Source organism: Podarcis bocagei (assembly GCF_964188305.1).
Source record: "Podarcis bocagei genome assembly, chromosome: 7".
NCBI lineage: Eukaryota > Metazoa > Chordata > Lepidosauria > Squamata > Lacertidae > Podarcis > Podarcis bocagei.
This window is the reverse complement of record NC_138132.1, coordinates 63,250,309-63,262,757: the sequence shown is the minus strand read 5'-3', so window position 1 is coordinate 63,262,757 and position 12,449 is coordinate 63,250,309. Positions and strand designations below refer to the sequence as shown.

The 12,449-nt window shown below is 41.3% G+C and overlaps 1 long non-coding RNA gene across 1 annotated transcript; it reads right to left on the bottom strand.

Moving 5' to 3' along the window:
- Positions 1 to 520: 520 nt before the first annotated feature.
- Positions 521 to 11,115, bottom strand: LOC308592194. The gene is made up of 3 exons (XR_014010422.1): positions 11,095 to 11,115; positions 3,192 to 3,285; positions 521 to 633 (listed from the first exon to the last, which is right to left on the bottom strand). It is a non-coding gene; the product is annotated as an uncharacterized lncRNA (long non-coding RNA).
- Between the last annotated feature and the right edge of the window lie 1,334 nt (positions 11,116 to 12,449).

Genomic DNA, 12,449 nt, shown 5'->3' with positions numbered 1-12,449 from the left:
AATTTCTTCTGTCTTAAACCTAAAATGCAGCAAGATTTATCTGTGCTTCTGGTTCTTGGTTGGAACAGGAGCCAGTATTCCAAGCTAATGATCAGATATATCACTGGGATATAAAAATTCAATAAGAGATCTATTGTTGTGCGACAGTACAGACACACACACACTCACACAGATGAAGTTGAAGCCCTTTGGGAACTCGACTCATTCCAATCATGCCTAAAAGTTGGAGCTGAGCGAGTTCCAAATATTACATGTGATTGATATAACCAGGAATTTCCGCTGACCCTCAAATATACAATTAAGCCTTCTGTGTGTGACTTGTCTTTATTGTCCTTTGCTCCCTAAGGATTCGGAAAGCAGCTAAGCACAGCACTATTGTGTTTAATAAAGAAGTTTGTTTCTGACAAATGGAAGCCCAATGATAGACCAAAGGTGCAGGCTGAAGAATGCAGGCTTTTATTCCAGATTAATTAAGCCAGACGGATGGTTCTCCCCGGTTTCATTCTTGCAACTGTGGACAGATATTAGGCTGTGCTATGGGTGACAAATACAAGGCCTGTTTATCATCTCTATAGGATGTGGAAGTTGAAAACCGCTCTGCAAACTTGATTGCAGTCCTCTTCCTAAGCAACACTGCAAGTCAAAGTCGGATGTCTTGAGACTACAACTCCCATCAGACCCAGTCAACATGGCCAATGGTCAGCGATGACAGGAGTTTTGTGCAGAACAATAAATAAGCACACTTTTAGAAGACATCTGAAGGCAACCCTGTTTAGGGAACCTTTTAATGTTTAATAGACTATTGTATTTTAATATTTTGTTTGAAGCTGCCCAAAGTGGCTGGGGAAACCCAGCCAGAAGGGTGGGGTATAAATAATAATAATAATTGTTGTTGTTGTTGTTGTTGTTGTTGTTGTTGTTGTTATCGGTTCCCCTGCTGTAGGCATATTTCCATCATCCTCATTTTATTTCTGGGCAATTGAAGCTGAGAATGACTTGGCCGACCAAGGCTGGATCTAGACACATCAAAAAAGTGATTCAGTTAAACGCGTTGTAAACTTCATAAAGGGTGAAAGACGGGACTCCACAGCACCATCTGGTGTCACAGTGTTATAACTTATATAAAGCACTTTTGCTTTACTAATGTAGCTGAGTCCCAAGGCTTTGTAATGAGACGGTTGCAGAGGTGGGACCTGAGGCCTGGTTTCCCAGAGTCAAGGCTGCTGGGCTTCATTGGTGCTCAGAGAAATGCAGAGAACTGAATTTAAGATTGGGGGGGAAATGAACTGAGAGAAACAAAATTATAAGGTTTGTCCATCCCTACTTCCAGGTTTCCCACTGCGTCTCCAAATGCACATTTAAGTAAAAAGTGGCCCATGGGTCTGAAAAGCTTTGACTTATGCTGTTATGCAACAGCTCTGAAGCGGTTCCGGCAAAGGCCTTCCGCAACTGGTTTGAACCTGACACCTCTTGCATGTAAAACTTAGAATATTAGAATTGTAGTATTGGAAATGTTGGACATTTTCCATATCTGCTATTTGGTCCCCGGAGCACAGATTCACACGAAGTGGCAACCAACCTTGCAGGATTCAACAGGATTTATGCATTTGCAGAACAAAGGTACAGAGCGATAAGCCAGTCAGGGTGCGCCCACTTTTATACATTTGCAGAATACAATACCACCTGATTTCTGGGAAATCGAAAGTTATAGCAACTTCCTATGTCCTTACATGGGCTTGCCCCCCCCTTCATGCAATGGCCCCACCAGCCTCACCACGCCACAGCAATGTGCATTCCTGAGTCTGCTTATCTCTTTACAACCTTGAATAATAAACATTTGAGCCTGTTCCATCAATGCTAGCCTTGTTCTCCTGACGGACCTCTCCTTCCTCAGAAAGGCCGTTTGGGGGGTTTCTTATGGCCCTACAGAAGGGACACAAAGGGTCATCTAACCAAAAAGCCTGTTTAACTTGTGCTTCACCACTGGGCAATAGTTCTTTCCATACCTGAGCCTGGCTTCAATCTGAATAATAATAATAATAATAATAATAATAATAATAATAATAATAATAATAATAGGATTAATAACTCACCCTTTTACCTCAAGGCCACAAGAGTCCAGTGATTTTTTTAGGGGACAAGGGCTCAGCAAGAAAGATCTGGCTATGTCTAGAATGATAGAGAAATGTTCCCTGATACCAAGATGAGGGTTTCCTTTGGAATGCAGATAGAGATAATTGATAAGAATAATGATCTGTTGTGAGCTTGACGGAAGTGTACAATAGATGAGCCTTCCTGCTTTGGCTCATCTTCCTTTTTATTTTTATTTTATTTTCTATTTTTCTTTTTTCTTTTCTTTTATCTTTTCCATAGTTGCTTATGTTCTGTGTTATGTACTTTGATATTTTTTGTAGTTTTTAAAGTTTTTCCCCCATTACTATTAAGGAATTTTCCTTTGTAATTTTGGTTGTCTATATTTATATGTACCTGTTTAAAGCAAAATAAAAGGTTTTTTTTTTTAAAAAAAGAGTCCAGTGATTTCATTTAAACAATTTAAATAACACTTAAAACTACCATTAAGATCATAGTTTAAAAAAATATTATGCTGCAGAAGCGAGGAACAGCAAGGTTTTATATTACTCGTTGGCCCCAAAAGACCTAGGCAAAGAGATGCATATTGACCTGCCAAGGGAAAAACATACAATGATGGGGCGTGGTGCAGCTCAGAGGAAAGGGAGTTGCATGGCCTGGGGCCAACACAGAGAAGGCCCTGCCACTGCCCCCTGGACCTCAGAGGGTGGCGGCGCTGCTAACAGGGCCTCTCTGCTGATCTTACCACCTGGGCCAATACACATGGAAGGAGACATTTCCTCAGATATTTGGGGCCAACTCTGTTAGGGCTTTATGTGTTAAGGTGGACATCACAATCTGGGCTTAGGTAAGTATCCCTAAGACCTTATGCAGAGTACCTTGCAGGGCCTCAGTGATCTGGAAGTCCCCCTCCCTCAGCTATGTTTGTGTAAACAGCCGGCATCCCAATTCAATTTTTTTCTTATTTATTCATTTTAAAAGCACAATGTCAGATTTATGAATGCTAATCTTGGAATCACTGTTGTTTTTCACTTGTGAGCATGTTAATGAATCAGAAGTCTGCCTTCCCCCCATTAATATTATCATCTAGCACTGCTCACCGACTTCAGGAAATCTCTCTGCTGATAATTGCAGCGTTCCCTCATTTGCAGATTGGGCGAGGCTGTGCCGTCATCAGCATACACACCACTGTTTCTGTAAATATAGAAATTTGGGATTTGCCACTGGAAGTATTCATTACGGTTTGAAAGTAGATTAATAATGAATAGCAGTGCCATTTCTTCATTAATATTCTACAAAAGGAAAATATGTACTCATTATTCCTTTCATGAATTCAGCCCATTGAAGGTTCATAAATAATTGTGCTTCACAATTGTGTCTAATTAGTAATGAGCTTAATCCAGTGTATTGCCAAGGCCTAGAGCAAAGGATTATTCACTCTTTTTTCTTTCTCTGTCTCTCTCTCTCTGCAAAAAGTTCTCTCTTTTACCAAGATGGCCTGATACTGGATCTTCAAAGTCACTTTGTCAAATGTTCCTAGATTCCCAATTTTGAAGCTGCTCTTCAAGAAAGATTGACTCTCAGATCAAGAGGACTCCAGTGGCTTTTATATCACTTGATGGGACTATATTGATGGCATGAGAGAGGAAAGGGTGCTTTAAGAATCACTCTCTCTTCCCAAGGAACTCTGGGAGTTGTAGCTTTGTGATGGGGAAATAGGGATCCCCTAACAACTCTCAGCACCCACAAAAAACTACAGCTCCCATAATTCTTTGTAGGAAGCCACAACTGTTGGAATTGGTATCATTGTGCTTTAAATGTTATACTGTAAACTGCCCTGTGATTCTCAGATGAAGCGTGGTATCATAATCCTCATCAGCATCCTCATCAGCATCATCTATGTTGTGTCTGGAGCTTAATGGTCAATCCTTCTTCCCAGGGAACTCTGGGAATTGTAGCACTCTGAAGGGAACAGCAGGTGGTCTCCTAACAACTCTCAGGACCTTTAACAAACTTGGACCTTCCAAGTGTCCCTATTTTCCAGGGACAGTCCCAGATTTACAGAAGCCGTCCCGGTTTCTGATTTGATCCTGGAATTTCCTGCTTTTCCTTAGGACATCTCTATTTTCATTAGAGAAATGTTGGCTGATATGGGATAGGGCTTTTTTTTCAGCCAGAACTCACTGGGATTCAGTTCCGGCACCTCCCAGGTGGGCGCCACTGCCGTTATAAGAGAGCAAGAGAGCAAGTTCATGGTGAGTTCCAGCACCTATTTTTCTAGAAAAATAGCACTGGACGTCCCTATTTTCTTCAGAGAAATGTTGGAAGGGACATCTCTTTTTTCACTGGAGGAATCTTGGAGGGTTTGGAATCGGATGGCCCTATTTTCATTGGAGAAATGTCAGAGGGCATGCTTTCACGCCCTTTTAAAGCACATTGCCTTCCATTAAAGAATCCTGGGATCCATAGTTTACCCCTCACAGAGCTACAGTTCCCATCAACCATAACAAACTACAGTTGTCAGAATTCTGTGGGAGGAAGCCATGTGCTTTGAATGTATGCTGTGGATATGGCCCCTGTCTGGGGCAGCAGGGAAGCTAGAGCATGTGGGCACGTCACAGACACGTGGGAGAGATGGGAGGGAGAAATTGCAAGTCAGTTTATCCTGTGTGTACAGCACATGCACACATTTTGGGGGTCAGCTTTGTGAGACAGCTGCCTTCGAGACCCTTGTGCTATTTGTTTGTTTGTTTGCTTGCTTGCTTGCTTGCTTGCTTGCTTGCTTTCAATTTCATAAAATGTGTACATCGCTTCATTGTTAAAATACCTCCAGGTGCCTTTAAAAGAAACCCAATAAAATCAAACCATAAGTAAATTAGCAACAATAATTCAGGCTGCTCAAAAAATTTAAACAACAATAGACTAAAAACAGATTAAAACTCACACCAACATTCTAAATATCTGGGTAAGCTTTCCTAAACAACATTTTTTTTTTAGCAGGCGCCAAAAAGAGTACAAAGGGATGTGAGCCTAGGACTTGCCAATCAGAAGGTCGGCGGTTCAAATCCCCGCGACGGGGTGAGCTCCCGTTGCTTGGTCCCTGCTCCTGCCAACCTAGCAGTTTGAAAGCACGTCAAGTGCAAGTAGATAAATAGGTACTGCTTCGGCGGGAAGGTAAATGGTGTTTCTGTGTGCTGCGCTGGTTCGCCAGAAGTGGCTTGGTCATGCTGGCCACATGACCTGGAAGCTGTATGCCGGCTCCCTTGGCCAATAAAGTGAGATGAGCGCCGCAACCCCAGAGTCGGCCACAACTGGACCTAATGGTCAGGGGTCCCTTTACCTTTAAAAAGAGTACAGTGAAGACACCTGCCTGATATCAAAAGGCAGAGAGTTCCAAAGAACATGTCTGCAAGCATGACATGAAGGCTGGAAACATTAACACCTCCATGTGGGATTTCCTTGCAGATGACCACCGTGCCTGGAGAAGGACAATCAGGTTGTGCGTCCACAGCAGTGACCAGAGGAGGACCACTAGGAGGAGGAGCAGAAGACAACTAGGAGGAATGCAGAGAGAAGAAATACCTTGATGTATCTGCTCCAGCTGCAACAAAGCGTGTCTTTCCCGTATCGGTCTCTACAGCCACAGCAGGTGCTTTAACTCTCCAGGTTAAGGCACACTTTTCCACTGTCTCCCGAGACAGACGGGTGCCAACCAATTTTATAATGATTTTTTTAAAATGTTGGAAGCCACTTTGCGTCTCACCTTGGAAGAAAGCAGGCTACAAAGCTACTACTACTGATAATAATAATAATAATAATAATAATAATAATAATAATAATAATAATAATAATGCTGCATTATTTTGTACAAGCTGATGTCTCAAGTGTCCGATCGCCTGTCCACCCAATTAATCAGTAAGCCTGAGTTTTCATGTACTTTTGTAAAACCTGGGATAATAGCGCCACCTCTTTCCCCCTTTTCTGCTTTTCTCCAAATGACTTTAATTCTACATTACTTTTGCTATAGCCCTTTAAACATAAGGGAACACAAAAGGAAGGTTAATTGGAATGGCTAATTAAACTTAGTGAAGTTAAAGAACTGGAACACTGGGATTTTTGTTTTGATACTTAGCAACATCTCATAACCCTAAGGACACGGACTTAGCCCATGGTCTGGTGTTTTTATAAATTGCTACGTAGCCCGGAGATCCTGAAGAGAAACAAAAGAGTTGAGCGTTGATAACAATTGATCCCCAAAGGAAAAGTAATAACAATTATGACTAACATGATTATTTGCAGCAGTTTAAAAATAAAATCTATTTCTTTGGCTTGCGGTTTCCTCCTCCCCTTTCAATTTATGGTGTGCAGCTAACAGATGAGGAAGGGAGAGCAGGCACACAACATCCCAATAATCATCTCTGCTGCATGAATTCAGTTTGGCAGGCCAGGATGGGGCATGGTAGCCATTCTAGGGTTCAACATCAGAAGGCAGAATCCCAGCACAGTTCTGAGGGCCATTGTAACCTGGCAGAGCCCCTGGTTAATGTTTTCCCTGCCCCCTCCCTTTCCCCAATATTTATCTGGTAGCTGACTTTCCATTCAATGTCAAATCATGCCAAATTCATTTCTCAGCTGTGCCAATCCAGAGCACTGTCGCTACCTGCTGCTTCCTCCTAAGGATGGAAGAGAAACTCAATTCAGTTCGTCTTTAAAAATGCATTATATTAGGGAAAATTGGATTTCCAAAATGTGTATATTATGTGTGTATATGCATAAAAAACCCGTGTATATTAGGAAAATTGTTTCTAAACGTGGTGGTTAGAAGATTACATTATTTAAGTAAATACTACTTTTATTTCTTTATAAAACAATGTGTGTGCAACTGCTGTTTTTAAGGGGGCACCAGCCAACATGGGTGATGGATTTTTCTCAGATCTTCTGGCCCCCACAAAGCATCCACCCATTGTTTTCAGATTGTTGAAAAAATCTTCTCTGCCCCGCCTGAGAACATGGTTTTCCAACCCAATGCTTAGGGATGGCTCTTCCTTAGGGTTCAGCCAGGCGTCTTGGCTGACTTGAGATCTTGGCTGAGCATGGATATCCAGTCTTGCCTTGAGGTTGCTGGGTCTGTCAGTGGTTAGCCTGGTCTTAAGGATAGGATAGGGAGTCAAGTACGGAGTCAAGGATAGAAATCAAGGAGAGTTAGAGGCCTACTTAGGACTGAACAGCAACACCAACCTTACGTGGTATCATTCTAAGTCCAACAGCACTTGGAGAACAGCCTCACTAAGTAAACTACTAATCCACATCGTAGGGGTTTTTGACTGAACAATACATGTAAGAATTACAATTAGATTTTAGCCAAAGGGTGATACAGGGCTGTTATTTGTTTGTTTGTTTGTTTGAACAAAATGCAAAGTGGAATCTGGTGGTTTCCTTTCCCAAGGGCTAAATGGCTTGCTAGCCGCCTGAAATTTCTAGATTGGGCATTACAACAAAAAATTTAGAGCAGATGCAGAACAAAATGAAAATGTTCATCTCTGCGAGGCTTTCATTTTACCAACTGGAAAAAAGAAGTGATGGGAAAGCCTTAACAAGGCTTAACTCCCTTCTAATACACATTCTCCCTAATTTGCCGGGAATGAGAGCCGGATCTTAGGCAACATGCTATGAATGTGCTACAATGCTTCGACATACTGGCATCGTCTAAATGACTGCAGAATGTGGTTGATTGTATGTTTAAATAGATCAATCACAGGCACATAAATAATAAATAAGACAAAAAATTCTCTTTCCGTTTAACATGCAAGTCAGAATTTGGGGAGGGGGGAGCAATGAAAGATTTTGGTTTCTCTCTCTTGTGTGTGAGAATGTGTGTGTGTGTGTGTGTGTTTTCCCATTTGCCAGCATTTCAGAACTAAGAGATAAAAATCGGCAAATTCTTTTTTCTTTCTTGACAAAGAACGCGAGTCAAAAACTGGGAAGCAGATGGCTGCTTATATATTTCTCTCTTTTTTTTATTTACTGCAACACTAAAGCCACCATAAAAAAGCAAAGTTGAACAGACAGAGCTAATAATATAATCATTCAAAACACCTGCAAACAGTGCAGATGGGCAATTTCTGTCTGCAAAATCATCAGCGAAAGACCGCCTTCCCATATGGGCAAATCTATCTGCCTTGGAGCATCCAAAGCTTTGTCCCTTACCTTAAGAAAACCTGCACCAAACATATGCAGTCTTTTTATAGCAGAGCAGAAGCGCCTTGGATCTGTGGGCTTATTTTTAGCTAAATATAACTTACAGTACCTATAACCTTCTGCCACCGTGCTGGGTTTGTCCACTGTTGTGCAGCAGAAGAGCAGAAAAAATCCCAGGGATTTAAAAAGCGACCAGCATCCCCCAGAAAAGCAAACAGCTTTCCTTCTCAGTCAGAGTGTTTGCAATTGGATAATGTATATTAATGAACTAGCTAGCCCATGTTTCATTCCTAAATATCTTGCAATGGAAACTATGCCAGATAGAACCAAGGTGATTTTCTTTTTTCCCCAAATTGCAGAACTTTTTTTTTAATGCTAGCAATCCTCATTTTGTATCCTAGTTGCAGTTTACCTCTTCTCAGAGGACACACACACAAACAAAACGAAAAAGGAGGAAGGCAGGAGGATATGAAAGGAAGAAAGCACAGCTGGCTAAATCCAGAGATATAAACACACGAAAGGATGCTCCAGATAACCAGATAGGCTGTTGTTATGATTAAGCCCTTTTAAAAGCATTTCTTTGTCATTTATTCCACCGTTCGTTAAAGAAAAACAGGGTGCCATAAATGTCTCGATTCTCATCCGTCAGAACCTCACAACAACCTTGTGAGGTAAGACACGTAGATAATAACTGGCCCAAGGTCACCTTCATGGCCAGATAGGATGGCCAGGAAGGCAAAAGTAACTGGCTTTCTATACCCTTAATGATTCTGGAGAAATGGGAATTTAAAGAGATGCAGTAGTTGCTGGTCCATTAGGGTAAATGGGGCTCAGAGTCCATCCCTCTTCCCAGGGAACATTGGGAATTGATTCATTTCATAAAACTTATATGCCACTTGATTGTAAAAAAAAAAAAGTTTGCAAAAAGAATAAAACCATAAAATTATCAATAAAAACCAGTTGAAAACAGCTTCTCAAAACTGCAGCTTTTTAAAATGGTAGTTCTGTGAGGGGAAGAGGTAACACAGGCATAGGCAAACTCGAGCCTCCAGGTGTTTTGGGACTACAACTCCCATCACCCCTAGCTAACAGGACCAGTGGTCAGGGATGATGGGAGTTGTAGTCCCAAAACATCTGGAGGGCCGAGTTTGCCTATGCCTGAGGTAACAACTCTCAGCGTGTTTACCTGCAATTCCCAGGATGCTTTGGGGGAACCCAGGGCTGTTAAAGAGACATGATAGTGCTTTAATGTTATTGTGCAGGTGTGGCTTGAATTTTTTGGCTATGCTATTCCCAAATTTCCAATGCTTTCAGTGGAAAAAAAATAAACCACCAACCTATCCAAATATGTATGCATGCATGTTTTTATCCAATCCCTGCAGGTTCTCCTCCTCTGATTACCACCTATTTTCCTAAGCTTTCAGTCTTCTAGTTCTTCTGAGCCACATCCCTAAGCAAGCTGGATCAGGCCAATGACCCATCTAGTCCAGCATCTTGTTCACACAATGGCTAACCAAATGTCTCAAAAGGAAACTCGCAAGTTAGGACCTGAGAACAAGAGCCTTCTCCCCTCCTGCAGCTTCCATCAAGTGATATTCAGAAGCATTCACCGCCTCCAACTGTGGTGGCAGAGCATAGCAATCCTAGGTAGTAGCCATCGATAGTCCTCTCCTCCATGAATTTGTCTAATCCTCTTTTAAAGACACCTGAGTTGGTGGCCATCACTTCCTCCTGTGGGAACAAGTAGTTCTGCCATAGGTAGCTGCTGAGACATGCTCAGGTCCCAAGTTGCCATGACTGGATGCGCCACATATGATCTACTAATCTTCAGGAAACCTAAATTTGTTTTCTTTAGTTGCTATCTACACCTTTATCAAAGTGCAAAGGCAGAACCTGCAATGAACGCCTTGAGATCTTCCCCACTGAGCAATCGCAGCTTTCTTGTTTGGAAGGACTTTCCTTCAGAGCTTTCCTAGATCTCCTTGAATCTAACAATAATTTTAATAATTACAAAAGGAGGGGGGGAAGGAACCCAAGACCTTTTGCTTGATGACTGGCTGTGCTCCCCATTTTTCCTCCAAGCGAAAGTCTCCGCTTTCATGTAATACATAAAAGAGCAATATTGCTCTGATGAACTAAGACACATGAAATGTCTAATTAACATTAAAATATTGTCTCTTGTTATTAGCTTCAGTTGCGCTTTAAGTGTCAGCTTCTGAGAGACAAGAGGTTCAAGCAACAGTGACCTGGGCCATGGGGAAAGAAAAAGAAGAAGAATGAAACCCAAATAATAAATAAATAAACAATGAAGTCCAAGCGCATGCCGTGTTATACAGCATTATTTTCTCTGCTGTTGCTTAACCCAAATGGAATTTAAATATACCACCCTGAAATAAAAGAAAAACATTTTAAAACACAAGACTGGGAAACCTGAGGGGAACCCTCCTGATGTTGGGGGACTCCAGAGCCCACCATCTCTGTCTGTTGGCCATGACTTTTTAATAATAATAATAATAATAATAATAATAATAATAATAATAATAGTAGTAGTAGTAGTAGTAGTAGTAGTAGTAGTAGTAGTAGTAAATCATTAGGACAGCTGGCATTGTTCCAAAACAGCAGGGCCATCCCTATTATTGAGTGAAGTTAGGCATCCATTTCAGGCAGCAGATGATGGGAGGCAGAATCTCCTCTGAGATTCTCAAGCTAGCCTTCTGCTCCCAGGTATGAAGGAGGACACAGTCATGTTAATAACATTAAAGTAAGAGTCAACTGCCATTCTAGTATAATGGCAATGGCGCCCACCTGAGAGACACTGGAGCTGAGACAAGATGGCACCCTTCCCCATTCCATATGCAGAACCCAAGGGTGAGTTCATGGTGAGTTCTGGCACCTCTCTTTTCTAGAAAAATTGCACTGGCAGAAGGTATGTCTTAAACATCTTAAAACTGCTCCAAAATGATGGAAATACATCAAATGGTCTTTAGGCAGCCCTGTTTAGGGATGTTTTTACTATTTAATGCTGTATTGTTTTTAACACTCGATTGGGAGCCACCCAGATGGGCGGGGTATAAATAATAAATTGTTAATATAATAAATAATAAATAATAAGAAATCAATATATTGTTGTTGTTGTTATTATTATTATTATTATTATTATTATTATTATTATTTAGCTCTTTTTATATGTTTTAAGCTGTCATGGGAAGGTAATACATGTGCACAGGAAGCTGACCTATATTGAGTCAAGCCATTGATTGACCTAGCTCAGTATTGTCTACACTGATTGGCAGTGGCTCTCCCACATTTCAGACATTAAAATCTCTCTCAGCCCTAATTGGAAATGCCATTGGGGAATTATGATTTTTTAAGATCACTTTTTATGTGATTATTAGGCATACATTCCCTTTTATTATATATGTTTATAGATATAGAATCTCTGCTGTTCACCACTTCAGAAACTTTCCTTAGGTATCCATTTATAAATCCTTCAATAAAAAACAACAACATTTTTTGGGGGGAGGGTGTCTTTCCGGAGGAAGGAACCAAGAGTACCAGTACATCTTCAAGAAGTCAAACAAGTACCATGGAGTTGACGAGCCCATATTTCAGGGAATGTGAATAATTAGATCAGAAATTTGCAGTCCAGTCTAATTTTGAAAAATGTAGACAGAGAGTACCTAAAACCATTTCTGTCCTTTGGGAGAAACACTGTGTGAGGAGCTGGCATACATGAGTGCCAGATTGAAGGCGGAGGGAACCTACTTTCCTTTGGCAGTCATCTTTTGGCAATACAAATAACCCAAGCCTAATGAACAAACTGGTCAGTCTAAAATTAAATGAATGATCTCTCATTGCCTGCATGTTCCCACCAGGATAATCACAAAAGGTGATCTGTTTCAGCAAATCAATTAGGTTCTACAAGCTGGCTTATTTACAAAGCAGGGAAGGTTCCAGCCACAACGCTCACCCCTCTCATTTGGAAGCTGGCAGTTCAGGGTTCCTTCCCCCCACCTCCTTCTCCAAGTGAAAAGTTAGAGTGCTAAAGTGTTGTTTAATCACTCATTCCTTCCAAACTGCCTGATTCCTCCTTAAGCCAATTTTAATTTAGGCTTTGCGGCCCAGGCTTTCACTTCCTGACACTATCTGTGAAACTTGGC